The following is a 15618-nucleotide window of genomic DNA, read 5'->3' as shown; positions in this document are numbered from 1 at the left end:
TCTGTCATATAATGAAAATTACCATCTTTCTTTGTGACTGCTTGAATTCAGTAAGGTTGCTCAAGAAATTATATAGAGTGTGCTTCATACAGAACATACTTTTAAATTAGATGTTCTTTAATATATACATGTAATAATGTGGTTACGAGAAAGCCAGTGATTTTATTATAGCTAGCTGCTGTTTGATGTCTGCATAACACTAACTAAGCATTCACAGCACTCAGATAGTAAATAAACAGCAACCACATCCTTCGCTATTGAAGAGTTAAACATGACAAACTGTTACATTTATGAACTATATTTAATCTTATTATTTATATGCATAGTGTATGTAAGCCGTAACATAATTTCAGTTTGGAATACCATTAAAATTAATAACTCTATGAATTAAAACATTCTGCCTGCTTAGTTTATATTTTTATCATTTTCATGTAGGCTACTGGTGTCAGGAAAAGATTATGGTAAAATGGTCATAGCATAGACAGTTATTTATTTCTTTACTGGTTGCACTGTGGTCTGAGCTTGTGTGTCACTGTTATTTGTAATTTATGTTAACTATCAAGCCAGATAAGCCATCAAAATCATGCAGAGGCTTTATTTAATTATTTGCATTCATTGTTTTAATTTATTTTTCACATTAATTTAAACTTACTTCAATGCTGTTTATTTATGGGTAAAATGGTGTGCCTGTCACTTTAAATGCCTTGGAGGCTTAAACAGCTCAGCTATACCTCTAACCCAAGAGCTTACATCATGCTTGGTCTGTTTACTATGGTTTTGAGCCATTTGCACATTCATAAAGGAATTAAAGGCTTTCTAATGATGAAAAATGGATGTATTCCACTCAGGGAATAAAAAAAAATAAGTCTCCTAGCTCGCCATCTCAGCGGGAAGCTGAAAATTAGGTAAGTGAAGCTTTTAAATGATTTTAAACAGGTTGTGAGCATCTGAATGGTTCTAATAACTTTAATATCCCCAAACAGCACACAAGTGAATTTAATAACTGCTTTTAAAGCATAAAAGTATATTTAGTGAAGTATAACAACTAAAAGAGTTTTTAAATATATCTTTTCACTTTCTTTTCACTAGCAGTATTCAGTAGTTTCTAATATACAGTGGCTATAACAAGTGTACACACCCCTGTTAAAATGCGAGGTTTTTGTGATATAAAATAATGAGACCACAATAAATAATTTCAAAACTTTTCCCACCTTTAATGTGACCTATAACCTGTATAATTCAGTTGAAAAACAAACAAATCTGTTAGGGGAAAAATATAAAAAATAAAAAACGTACAGTACACTGGTTGCATAAGTGTGCACAGCCTTAAACTAATACTTTGTTGTGTATACACACCCTTAAACTAATTCTTTGTTGAAGTACCATTCGATTTAATTATAATATTCAGTCTTCTTGGGTTGGAGTCTATCAGCATGGCACATCTTGACTCGGCAATATTTGGAAATTGAGGAAGCATATAGAAATTCTGGGGACCAAGTGTGTAAGGGTGCATCCCTCAGTAACTCCATTGGGGGGGGCAGGGCAAGGTAGTTGCTGCATTTGTTGTTCAGAGATGAGACCAAGAGGCTGCAGGAAGGCTGGCCTCCTGGATGAAGATATCTTTTCCATAATATTTGGAATGAGAGGCTACTAGTGAGGCAGAAGAATAGACCTACTCAGTTTGCCTGTTATCACATTGGAGCTCGAATACACATTGCTATCAGAAAAAGGTTGAAAGAAAAATGTCCATTGTCACATTCTGAGTGTTTCTCGCCAAAAGGGGTTAAGATCTGGTCCCTTCTGTTTGTTGATGTACCAAACCACTGATGTATTATCTGATTGAATCACTATTGTTCCCAAAAGGAGAGTAGTCTAAAAGGTTTGCAACAGTAAAAAAACTCTGCTTTCATCATTAGAATGTTGATATGGAAATTGGCCTTTATATGGAACTATGAAGTGTGTAGTCCAGCTAATGTCCATTCATACCATTTGGAGGCATTCGTGGACACTGACCTTGGCTGTGGTGAGAACAAGGGGATGGCTCCAAAGAATCTCTTCGGAGTGCAACTTCCAAGGTAAATCTTTCTGCAAAGATTGGATGTCAAAAAAGGATCCAGCATGGGTTAATAAGGTATTGACCACTGAAACGCAAGTAGTCATTGAAGATGTCTCTTGTGATACTTTGCCAAGGGAACTAGTATAATCACCACAAGACCTTAAACCTAGGAGTTATGAAAGTTTCCATAAATGGAAATTGAACAGATGAACTCCAAACCTTGAGTAGGAGTCAATTGTGATTTTTCATAACTACAATTATCCCTAGGTATGTACAAGTTAGGAGAACATACCCCCAGATTCTCAAAAGCTTGCACGGAGTGTTATAGTAGTGTATAATGTCACACAGGCAAGATGTCTGTCGTGTGATCCAGGAACAGCCTGTAGGGGGCATGCACGAGAACTGCTAAAGCTAGTCTTGCATGGACAGCATCATGGTATGCAAATTTCCTCATTTGCTGGTGAAATCCATGCAAATGAGGTAAATTTGAGATCCAGCAAACACTAACCTGTCCGTGGAAGATTAGTGTTACCAGCAGAAATGTACTCCGTTGGTAACGGAGTACATTTCTGCAAAAAGCTAAACAGAGCTATGACAGCTCCAAATAAAGGATGCATACAGTTGAGGAAGCATGCCAATGGCCAAATATAAGGCCATTGGCAGTGCAAAATGTTTAAAAACATAAAAATTACCCCCCCCAATCTCCGATGTTTAAGCATAGCACAGTACCGCGCAAATGTGCTGCGCTTAAAAAAAACCAAGAAAATCATTTAAAAACTGCCAAAAATAGGCATTTTCACTAAAAAGCGTATTCTGCCATGCAGGTGAATGGCAGGCTGAAGACAACATGGCTACTGACTAGTGGTTGCTAAGGGGGGAAAGCTCAGTGTGAGAGATGTAACCATGCATTACTAGGCAATCCTATGAAAATTAGGATAAGGATAGTGAATCCCAATTTTCCCCAGCATGTGAGGCATGTCCCAAGAGTGAAAGATTTGGAGTAGGTGAGTATAAGACTAGAATATAGGTGACATCATGAGGGGTGTGTCAGACAGGATGTAAGCTAATTGGAGCACAGTGGCTTGTGTTTGCCCTGAGTTGCTCAGGATTGCAAAGAGAAGTGTCTACAGTTGTCCTATTTGAAAACCTCAAACCCAAGGTGCACACTGTTATAAGATAGGAAACTCCTTGCAAACATGCACACAGTGTGTGCACGTGTGTGTACATGTTGGTGCACGTTTGTGCTCGTTTGAGCGGCGTTTCCCCCCGGGTGGAAACAGAAAGGCAAAAGGAAGGAAAAGAAGTAGTAGGAAGTTAATCAAGGAGAACTAGCAGAGCTGCCATGTGAAATATATCAGAATCAGCCAATTACACAGGCAGCAGACAAGCCCAGCCCAGCACTTTAAACTCTGCAAACACCATTCCCCCCTGTTTTTTCTCAAGAACCCTGCAACACTGCAGTATACAAAGAGGGAAAGCTTAAAAAGCATAAGTCAGTCAGTTAGGGGCTGCTCTTGCTATCATAAACCAACATGTGCAAGTTGCTGAGGGTGGTGATGTTGTGAATGCTGCTGAGCAACCCACAGTGAGGAGATGGAGAAGAGTGTGCAGACCCAGGGTAATCTACCAGGGGCTACATGAGCTGGAGATAGTGGAGCGCTATAGGGTGGACAGGGACCTCCTACAGCAAATTGTTGAGCTGTGCCGGCCATGCCTCACACACAGAACCAACAGAGGGGAACCCATCCCAGTGGATACCAAGGTATATGCTGGCCTACGAATACTAGCTACAGGTACCTTCCAAAGACCAACTGGTGATATGATGAAGATTTCACAGGCATCAGCATCCAGGGTACTCCACCAGTTCCTGGATGCCATGTCAACACATGTCAGTGACGACATATATTTCCTCACTTCCCACGAGGCATTGGTCAGCAATATGCATCCTTTCCACCAAATAGCAGAATACCCGGAGGTAGTGGGTGCAATAGAATACATGCACATACGCATCAAAGCACCACTTGGTGAGCGGGTTAGGGTCTACATCAACTGCAAGGGCTTCCCCTCCATCAACTGCTAGTTTGTGTGCGATACCCAGGGCATAATAATGAATGTGTGTGCTGGATGCACTGGAAGCTATCACAATTCCCACATTTGGCATCTGACCCAGCTGTACCAGTCATTTGCCAATGGGGCATTCCCTACGGTCACCTAGTAGGGGATGCTGGATACGCACTGGAGGCATGGCTGATGACACCTATCAGAAATGCACACACACCTGAACAAGAACTCCATAATGAGGCACATGCACAAACAAGAATCATAATAGAGCATGTGTTTGTGATGCTCAAGTCATGGTTCCAGTGCCTGGACACATCTGGTGTTGCCTTGTAGTACTCACCAACTACATGTACCCAAATTGTTATGGTATGTGCCATGATACACAATATGATCCTGTGGAAACAGTTGCAGCAGGAACAGCATGGGGCAGGGCCAAACAGCCCCCCACCATTGCCAAGGCCTGCACAGGCACAGCGTGACTCGGAGGAGGAACAACCTGAGCTTGCCCCAGTAAGCAGAAGGAGGCATGCCCAGTATGCCCTGGCCTTGGCAAAGAGGCAATGCATAGCACATTCACTGACTCAGTAGGAACCCTGGAAATGACACCTCTCTCTGACTCACACATACAGTAAAAGTGATGCCTAACTTGACGCTACCTGTTTTCAAACATGTACAGGGAGTGTACTATGTGCATCCGACATAGGCAGCCCTGCAGCACCACCCTCAATACTGGCACAGACACAACTTAAGTCACTCACACATACCAGTTGGGGGGGTCACATACCTAACAGTCACAGCCAGCAGGACAGTTGTAGACAAACGCAAACACAAACGAATGCTGTATCATGCCCACTGAAGAGGCATATGGGTAACCTCCCCCCAGGCCTATGTAGACAGATAACAGCAGGCCGGGCAGTGTGATGTGGGGTGGGTAGGCTATGAAGTCACAAACTAATATGCATGTAATTGGAAGCTAAGGTCTGTAGTACAGTGGTATGCCTCAAGCCAGTATGATAGGCAACAGTACAGACTGAAATGGAGTACCTGACATAGCAGTGCAGGCCTAGCAGATGTGTATAAGTGTCAGGTGTACCCCTCATCCTATGTACACCCACAGTAACAATAAGGTGTGCCCCCCAGGTAGAAATATACAAATAATAGCTGTCCCCCCTGTATGTAGAAATGTTGATAAGTCTATGCTAATTGACTCATGGAAGTCCTGCAGGCACAGCGTGCTTCCTGTCGATGTACAACACAAAGGTGAGCCCTGAAGTAAAAAACAACTTGATTTTTCACACACATATAGTATATATGCCCATAGTGGGCATGCTCACACACTTAAACAATCACAGCAATTGTCAGTCAACAACATACTGAAAGGTCATACTGGGCAAGCAAATGTCAGTCAACAACATACTGAATGGTCATACTAGGCATGCTCACACACTTAGGCCATGTCTGAGTACAGCAGTGGGCCAAACATATCTGGCAGTTGCAGTTCTTACTCCAGACACATGTCACTATTCACTAATCCTGCCTTGCGCACACAGTGATAGGAAAGCAGACCCATATAATATATTGGACCCCTGTCATAATCAAACTATGTAATACAAGTACTTAAGTTGTTCAAAGAAAGTTAAAATCCAAAGATCAATAAATCTCCGATCAGTATCATCAAGAAACAACGAGAACTCCTAACATTATCCAAGCCAAGCTCTGCCAAAAATATTGCCAAAGATTTCATAGAGAACCATGAAGCTTTCTTTAGCTATGTCATAAATATCAATGTAAACTCATATATGTTCTGAGTTAGTGCAAAGTGTAAACGAATAAATGTACATGACTGACATTGCCAACATCTTGTCAGACAGATTCATACATATTTAACCCCCCAAAAGGGCCCATTACCATACTTGGAGATTGTGTAAACCCATAAATCACATATACAATCATTAAACAGCTCTATCCAAACCTAAAAACACAGCGTCTATGGGATGACATGGTGTCCCTGGCTGTGTCATATGTGAACTCCAAAACACACAGACCCTGCACCTGAACAATCTGTTGAGACTCACCCTCTGTACAGGATATGAAACTGTTGAATGGGTTACAGCAACGTTTGGCACACTCCACAAGTGTTGGTGCACAGCAGACCATGGGAACTATTGTCTTATAAGCCTAATAAGCCTGATCTGCAAGGCCATGGAGTCCATCATTATGGAACTCATAAACAGAGTTATTGGGAGCCTACAAACACCGAACCCTACCCATTTTGGTTTGGTCAGTGGCAGATCATGGTCCCTAAACCTGCTAGACTGTTTTCATGGCAGTTACCCAGGACATACATCAATGAAATGAGCTCTACACGGCCTACATAGACCTTGAAAAGCCCTTTTCCAACAACCCACACACATGTCGTATCCACAAAATCAACAACCTGTGTATAAACATGTATGTCATCTGATAGATTGCCAACTGGGGCACAGATAGATCCCACCAGGTAAGAATTGTGGTCTCCCTGTTGGACTGTAAGCTTTTAGCAACTGCTGTTCCCTATGGCTCAGTCCTGGGACCCCTCCTGTCTGGTGTATACTTTTCAGAAGTACAGTCAAACACACGAGGGCTATGGTTAGCAAAGTTTGTGGATGACTGCAAAAAGGTTGTCATAATTGATGTTTGGGACAACAGAGACATCCTTAAAAAGGGTCTCAGTCAGACAGATGTGGTGTCAAAATTATGGCCTCGAGTTACAGTCATACAAATACCACATAGGTGCCAACACATGTGGATAGTCATCTCTACTTTCACAAACACATTCACAAAGTGGTTAGAAAATCATGCTATGTGTCTCCACTAATTGCCAAAGCTTTTGCATGTAGGTCAAAGGAGGTTCCGTCTACTCATCAGTCATCAGACCCATCAGAGAGTACCATGACACACTTGCAATGTATCTGACTAGGCACCTTCAGCAGCTGGAAAGACCACTGAAGTACCTGAACAAGAAGATTACTGGCCTCAAACAGTTGCCCCATGCAACAAGACTGAAGTAACTCAGTCTGTACTCTGTTGCATATCATCTACTCTGGCGATTTCTGCCCAACGTACAGGTCCATGTCCAATGCAGAACTGATGTACATGCTCTGTCTGAAGTAAACCCAAGCTCACTGTGCCACATGCTCTAGGGATATAATCATCACAACAGTAAATAGAACATGTTGGAGGGATACATTACTAACTCACAGACTTCCCTTGCTTTGGAACAGGCTCCCTACCTACATTAAGCTGAGTCCCTCACTGACACTATTCCAGAGGAGCCTTGATGAGTGTATATGAAACTGAACTGTCACACCATAGATCACTTCATCAGCTCTACTACACAGAGGCATAGGGAACTAACCCCAGGTGTGGTGATAGCTGCACACTCTGGCCATACTAATATATGCCTTCAGGCAGCTAGCCTATTACCTACCTATGTACCTATATATGTAGGGAGAACACAGTATAATAAGCCAAAGATGGATGGGCAGAGATGTGTGTAAGAGGGTGACCATGACAAGGAGCCATCCAGGACTGTCCCACCCAACACACATCCCAATGGCACAAAAGACATGAGGTGCACATCTCACCCACTGTACATAATAGCCACCAGTATCTGTAAGCATTGCAGATTATGTGGTGCATGTGCCTGCTGTACAACATGACTGTACAATGAAGTACACATCTACTATCTGTAGACATGTACCTGTCACATAGGTTCATAGGTATGTAGTAGACTATCTTCACGAAGGCATATATTAGCCTAGGCAAGTTGTGCACTTTCACCACCCCATTGGTTAGTCTCCTAAGCCCTAGTTCTAATAGTTAGTATCCTAGGCCCCTATCTAGTGGGGCTGCTGATGTGATTCCCGGTGTGAATTGTCTGTTTCCCATCCACTTATCAAAGTTCCTATTGAAGAGTGCCAGTGAGGGGCTCTGTCTTCTGTACATTGGGACTCTGTTCCACAGTAAGGCAAGTCTCTGGGATGGCACTCTATCCCTCCAGCATGTTGTATTCATTGTTGTGATGAGGTTCATATCCCTGGAGTGTGTAGTGTGACTCAATTTTGTTTTCCTTAGATGGAGCATGTTCAACAGTTATGTGTTGGACATGACTCTGTATATTAGGCAGAGTTTGCCTCTGAGTAGGCAGTACGCAACAGAGAACAGATTCAGTTTTTCCAGTTGTGTTGAATAACACAACTGTTTGAGGCCAGTAATCCTCTTGGTGAGGTACCTCTGTGATCTCTCCAGCTGCTGGATATGCCTAGTCGAGTACATCCAAAATGGTGCACTGTACTCAATGATGGCTCTGATGACTTAAGAGTAGAGGGCCACCACTACCTCTTTTGATCTTGATGCAAACCCTTTGCTGATTAGGTGGGCCACATAGGATTTCCTAACCACTTTGGCAACAAGGTTGTCAAAGGAAAGATGACTATGTACTTGTGTCCCCAGATCCCTTATTACCTCATCAGTTTTAGGGGGTAACACCTATGTGGTAGTTTGTGGGTACTTTGTTTTTCCCAAAGAGGATTATTATGCATTATTTCGCATTGAGCATGAGGCCATGATTCTGACACCACACATCTGTCTCATAGAGTCCCTTCTGGAGAATATTTGTGTCATCCGGGGAATCTATTATGGCACACACTTTACAGTTCCCAGCAAACTTAGTCAACCATAGCCCTCCTGTGTTGGCATGTACTTCTGAGAAGTATATACCAAACAGGATGGGCCCCAGGACTGAACCCTGGGGGACACCAGTTGTTACTGGTTTAGAGTCTGACATGTAGCCAGCAACTCTTAATTTGTGGATTCTACCTGTGAGCCAGTTTGCAATCCATCTTGTGGTGTATGGATTTATGCCCAGGTTGGTGAGTTCATGTATGATACCTGACTGGAGAATGGTGTCAAAGGCCTTAGCGAGGTATAGCTAGGCTGTGTGGAGCTCCTTTCCATCATCTGTAGCCTGGGAAACTGTCTCAAAGAAATCCACCCAGTTCAGGAGGCATGATCTGCCTTTGACAAAGCCAAACTGGGTGTGCTCAACTGTGTGAAGGTTCCCAATGTCTTTATTGTTGAGTTCCATTATGATTGGTTCCATTGCCTTGCAGATCAGACTCATCAGGTTCATAGAGCGGGAATGCCAAGGGTCTGTTGTGGCCCCACCCCTGTGGAGTGGGAAGAACGTTGCTGTGCAACATTCTATGGGTACATATCCTGTAGAGAGGATGTAGAGAGAGGTGTAGGTATCCTTGATGAATATGGATACATCCCCAACCTATGTGTTATGATGCAGGTTCTGATGCTGGAAGGTATGGAATGAGTAGTATCCTGGTAGTGCTGGTGTGCTGTCTGGAGCCTTGAACTAGATTTCTGTTACTGCACAGATATCAATATTCTCCATACTGAGGAGTGCCTCGAGTGTGTGCATTTGGAGGCTGAGACTTCTGGCATTGAGTAGCATTTAGCTCACTTTGTGGTTATTTGTGTTGGTTACGGGGGTTGGTTTGTCTTTTGAGCCTTGCCTAAAAAAGGTAATACGGGGACAGCAAGAGCCTTGGCCAGTATTCAGAAGCATAGGGGTGACAGGTGCAAACCATCTCTAGCGAAGCAACGAGGCTTGTCTATCATGTCATCCCAGGCAGACAGAGACTGGATCCCCTTTGAATGACACCAGAAGCTCAGCCAATTGTTGACGTTTATCATCTTTCTGTTATATTGCAGTATCATGTAGGTGAAGGTAAGATGCTACTCAAGGTCAGGGTCATACCAGCCTGGGTTACATGATAATAGAGCTACTGTATATCTCTTGTCATGTTTTCCTGGGATGTATGTCTCAGATCATTCACACTGACATGTACAAAGACCGCGTCATATATGTACCTGTTCTGGAGTGATGTAAATGCTTGTGTTATGTGGTGGATCATGGCACCTGACAGACAACTGACAGTAACCTTCCCCTTGTCCAGCCTAGTGAGTGGAACATCTGTGTGCCTGACTATGGCGTCACCTATTACCAGTGTGTTGGGTATGTTGTTTTGCCTTAGGGCCTGTTGTGAGGCACACTGCTTTGGTGTATTATGTGTTTTCTGGTGTGTGCTTGGAGGTGCATGTTGCTTGCTTGTCTGCTTAGGAGGACACTTTCTCTTTTTCAGATTAATATTTGTATTCTCCGAGTATGTTAATGTGTATTTATGTGTGTGTTTTGCTGGTGCTTATATTGTAGGTCTATGTGAGACTATTGGTGTTGTGCTTGTATGACCCTACTCCTCTTGACTGTATTTTCCAGTATTGGGTTGACAGAGCTTAGCCTCCAGTTTGACCCTGTATGTGCCAGCATGTGGTGCATCAACCCATATATGATATGGTTACGGCCTATGCATACAATACACTCACAATACACCTAGTACGATAATCCTGCTGAGGTTAGCAAATGTGAAAAAAACATTTGGGCAAACTATCAGCGAGTAATGTCTGCATTGCATCCTGTAACTCCATATTGCTTGCTGAAGTGTAATAAAGTACGTAGTTTGGATTAAGAATCCCACACTTGCCAACTGTGTGTGTGTGTGTGTCTGTCTCTCCCTGGGAAGAGAGAGCAACATTTTTGGAGACTACTCACACCCCTTAAAAGTGATATACTCATCTTTGTCAAGTCTGATGATGTCACTATCCTACAAATACACCTGTGGGAAAGTGAAATATTAGTAACGTGTATAGTGCATTGTGTAAATGCAGACTGCTGTAGTATTATAATGTAGTTAGGTAGGGGTTTGAATCCTGCATTTGCCAACTGTGTGTGTGCCTGTCTCTCACTGGGGCGAGAGCTACCTTTTTGGAGACTACTCACACCCCTTAAAAGTGATTTACTCATCTTTCTCAAGTCTGATGATGTCACCATCCTACAAATACAAATACACCTGTGGGAAAATCCCAGTAGTGTGTATAGCACATCGTGTAAATGAATACTGCTGTAGTCGCATAATGTAGTTAGGTAGGAGTTTAAATCCCGCACTTGCCAACTGTGTGTGTATGTCTGTCTCTCTCTGGGGAGAGAACAACCTTTTTGGAGACTACTCACACACTTAAAAGTGATATACTCATCTTTGTCAAGTCTGATGATGACACCATCCTACAAATACACCTGTGGGAAGGTGAAAGCCTAATAATGTGTATAGTGTGTCATGTAAATGCAGACAGCTATAGTATCATAATGTAGTTAGGTAGGGGTTTGAATCCTGCACTTGCCAAATGTGTGTGTGTCTGTCTCTCCCTGGGGAAAGAGCAATCTTTTTGGAGACTACTCACACCCCTTAAAAGTGATATACTCATCTTTGTCAAGTTTGATGATGTCACCATCCTACAAATACACCTGTGGGAAAATGAAATCCCAGTAATGTGTATAGCACGTTGTGTAAATGTGTACGGCTGTAGTATCATAATGTAGTTAGATAGGGGTTAGAATCCCACACTTATTAGCGGTGTTTGTGTGTGTGTCACTCCCTGGGAAGAGTGCTCCTTTTTAGAGACTACTCATACCCCTTAAAAGTGATATACTCATCTTTGTCAAGTCTGATGATGTCACCATCCTATAAATATACCTGTGGGAAGATGAAATCTCAGTAATGTGTATCGCATGTCGTGTAAATGCATACTGCTGTAATATCAAAATGCAGTTCGGTAGGAGTTTGAATCCTGCCCTTGCCAACTGTGTGTGTCTGTCTTTCCCTGGGAAGAGAGTGCAACCTTTTCGGAGACTACTCACCCCACTTAAAAGTGATTTACTCATCTTTGTCAAGTCTGATGATGTCACCATCCTACAAATACACCTGTGGGAAAGTGACATTCCAGTTATGTGTATAGCATGTCATATAAATGTGTACTGATGTAGTATCATAATGTAGTTAGGTAGGAGTTTGAATCCTGCACTTGCTGTGTGTGTTCCAGGTGTATGACAGTGTTGGTCAATGTGGAGTGAGTTTTGATTTTTCTAGTGTATTACATATCACAATGACAACTGTATGTGCATAACACATGTAAGGTAGCTGTGAGGCAAAGCCATATACATACATGTGACCTCAATTTTTTCATAGGTGGGTACTATGCTTTCTCCATGAAAGCATCTGTTAGCCTTGCCAGAGCATGCTGGTGCTTTTCTGACCTTAGGTTACTTCTGTATGCATGTGACAAGCTTAGCCATTGCAGTGACCCCTGGGCTATGTCTTCTGTTTCACATCCACTCATCACAGTTTCTATTGAAGAGTGTGAGTGAGGGTTTATGCTTGAGGTATAATTGAATCCTGTTCCAAAGCAAGCAAAGTCTAGCAAAGATGACTAATCATTATAGGTGTGCAACAACCTCTGCTGATCTGCATGCAAACCCTTTATTGCTTATGTGCTCCACAAAGGGATTTTCAAAACCCTTTGGTAATGTGATTATCAAAGGAGAGATGACTAAACACATGGCTCTATGTATACATTAGTACCTGTTCCACATTTTGGGGGCTACTACCTATGTGGTACTCTGGGGATACTTTGTTTTCTAAAAGTGGATAACTATGCTTTATTTGGCTTATAGCTTTACAGCATGATTTTGACACCAGGTATCTTGTCTCTGTGATACCCTTTTGGAGGATGTGTGTGTCATCTGGAGAATAAAGTATAGCCCACAGTATGCATTTTCATCAAACGTGGGCAGACATATCCCTACTGTGTTTGCCTGTACCCAAACTATATGCCAAACAGGAGTGGTCCCAGGACTGAGTGCAGGTGAATACCACTTGTTACTGGCATAGAATTGTACATGGAGGCTGCAAATGTTACTGTTTGTCCTACATCTGTGCGTCAGTTGTCAATTCATCATCTAACAGTCGTTTATGGTCAGTCTGTTGAGATTATGTATAATACCAGAATGTGGGATGGGTATGAATTGCTGGGTGAGCTATAGCTTGGCTGTGTGGACCTCCCCTCCCTCACCTATAGCCTTGTTAACTAGCTTGAAGTGTACTAGGTGTAGTAGCCATGATCTGGCCTTTAGAGAACCTAAGTCAGTATAGTGCAGTGTTTGCAGGTCCATAATGTCTCTGTTAATGAGTTCCATAATGCTGTGCTCCATAGCCTTCCAAATAACATTTGCCTGGCTTATAGGGAGAGAGTTTCCAGGATCTGTTGTAGCTCTACCCTTAATCAATTTATGTTAACATTTGCACTGGGTGTGACAAGGGTGGATAGGATTATGAATAAGTATATTAGAGGGTCAGCCCAGGTTTGAAGGTTAGTAGACCAAGCCAGATAGGTAGGATTGCATTGGTTTGTACATGTGCTGAGGAGGGATGTATATTGTGAAAAAGATGCTAAGGATGAAGCTGCCAGGTAACAGGAAAAGAGGAATGCCTAAGATGAGGTTTATGGATGTGGTAAGAGAAGACATGCAGGTGGATGGTGTGACACAGCAAGATGCAGAGGGCAGGAAGAAATGGAAACAGATGATCTACTGTGGCGACCCCTGATGGGAGCATCCAAAAGGAGAAGAAGAAGAAGAAGTTGTAGCTCAACCCTTGTGGACTGTGAACACCATTACCATGCATCATTCCACAAGTATGTAAGCTATATAGAGGCTGCATCTGAACAGAGTGTTTAGGTGAGTGGTTACTTCATATGTCAGCTTGTGTATGACACAGCCAGGGACACTGTCCAGTACCATTGCCACTGTGGTTTGGACTTTGGTAAAGAGATGTTTTAACTAGAGTGTCTGTGAATCATCAGGTTTTACATTCTTCAGGTCTGAAAATGTGGCCCTTGTGTAATGACAGGGTGGTGAAATCCGAATTCAAACTGTCTGACAAGATATTGGTAATGTCATTCAGATAAGTGTACTTTGTCACCATTTACATTAACTCTGACCCAATCTGAGATTTCCCCTCTAGATTATAAACAACACTAAAGAAAGCTTTAGTGTTGTCTTTGGAATCCTTGCCAATTTGTATTTTGAAGCTCACCTTGTATGATTAATGAGGGCTTGTATTTTCCCAATGATACTGGCCAGAGAGGTTATCCCTTCTTGGTATATAACTCTTTTTTGGTATAACTTCACACCTTCTATTATATATTTAGTTTATGGCAGGGGTCCATGAGACTAATGCACTTTTACTGTATAAGTGAGTATTTCTTGTGTTTGTGATAGCATGGTCCATGCAATCCTGTAGGTGAACAGTGTGCATTACTAAAGGATTATGCAGCTGGGACAGTGTTAACCTTAGTAATGCAAACCAATGACAGATAGCAACAACAGCATCACCCACAGTACAGTGTCAACCCATGTCATAGACATGCATACTCAAGTTCCAAAATGTGTGTAGTACAATGCATAATTGCCACCAATAGAAACTATGGAGTGTTAACACTGGCCAATACAGGGCATGTCACCCTGCCCATGTATCCAATATGCATGTACATGCAGACAGTGCACCTCCACCATGTTCAGAAATGGACACCTGCAAACCTGTGTTGCACACACCCCACACTTACTGTCCACTGTATAACGCATGCTGACACAACTACACACATCAGCGAAGTGGCACATGGGCAAACAAAACATAATTGGAATAAACACTGGTGAAAACAATACAACATTGCTAATTACAGCTTTAATGCATCATGCCTGCTCAGCTACACCTTCAAAGATATCATTACACTTTACTGCTGACAACATGCTACACATCCAACCATTGCTATACTTTAATAAAGTCACCATGTTCATCAGCACCATGTTAGCCTGTTCCTGCATCAATGTTACAGATGACAGGAGGTAGCACAGGTTTCATCATATGCACAGGGTGTGTGGGTGGTTTGCCAGAGTCCTACACTGAGCCATACAATCAACATGTGTGTGTGTGTGTGTGTGTGTGTGTGTGTGTGTGTGTGAGTGAGGGCCATGAGTACTGTTATGGGCCAATGTTTTTTGTCATATGTGCAGGTATGTGTTTCCCTAGGTTTCTGGTTTATGTGTGTGTGTTTGCATGCACACAGTTCCACCATATGGCTGCCATATATGGGAATTTATGGGACAGCTACAGACTGTACCTGGCAGGATTTACAGATCACCATCTCTGGCCATGGATAGGGAACCTGTGCCTGGCAGGGGTGCTACATACAGTATGAGGTACTAATCGAGATTGGGTACTATCCTCAGAGGTTGACAAATGTCCACTGGATCCAGGTCCCTGCTGGGACTGGCCAGAACCACGTGCATGTGGTCTGCTAGGATGGTCTATGGACAACCCCCCCAACATTGCTGGGGCTGGTACTGGCACTACAGGAGCGGCTGTAACTAGCTGGACATCCACGGCGACCTCCAGCTGGTGATGTTGCCGGCATATGTCCCCGTCGACCTCTCAACCATCCTGCACTGTCCTGACACATGGACACGACATTATGGAGGACATCCAATGTCTCATCCC

The sequence above is a fragment of the Protopterus annectens genome, chromosome 9.part0 (genome assembly GCF_019279795.1).
Source record: "Protopterus annectens isolate FY-2018-M chromosome 9.part0, PAN1.0, whole genome shotgun sequence".
Classification (NCBI taxonomy): Eukaryota; Metazoa; Chordata; order Ceratodontiformes; family Protopteridae; genus Protopterus; species Protopterus annectens.
The sequence above is the reverse complement of the archived record's forward strand: the minus strand, read 5'-3'. Positions refer to the sequence as shown.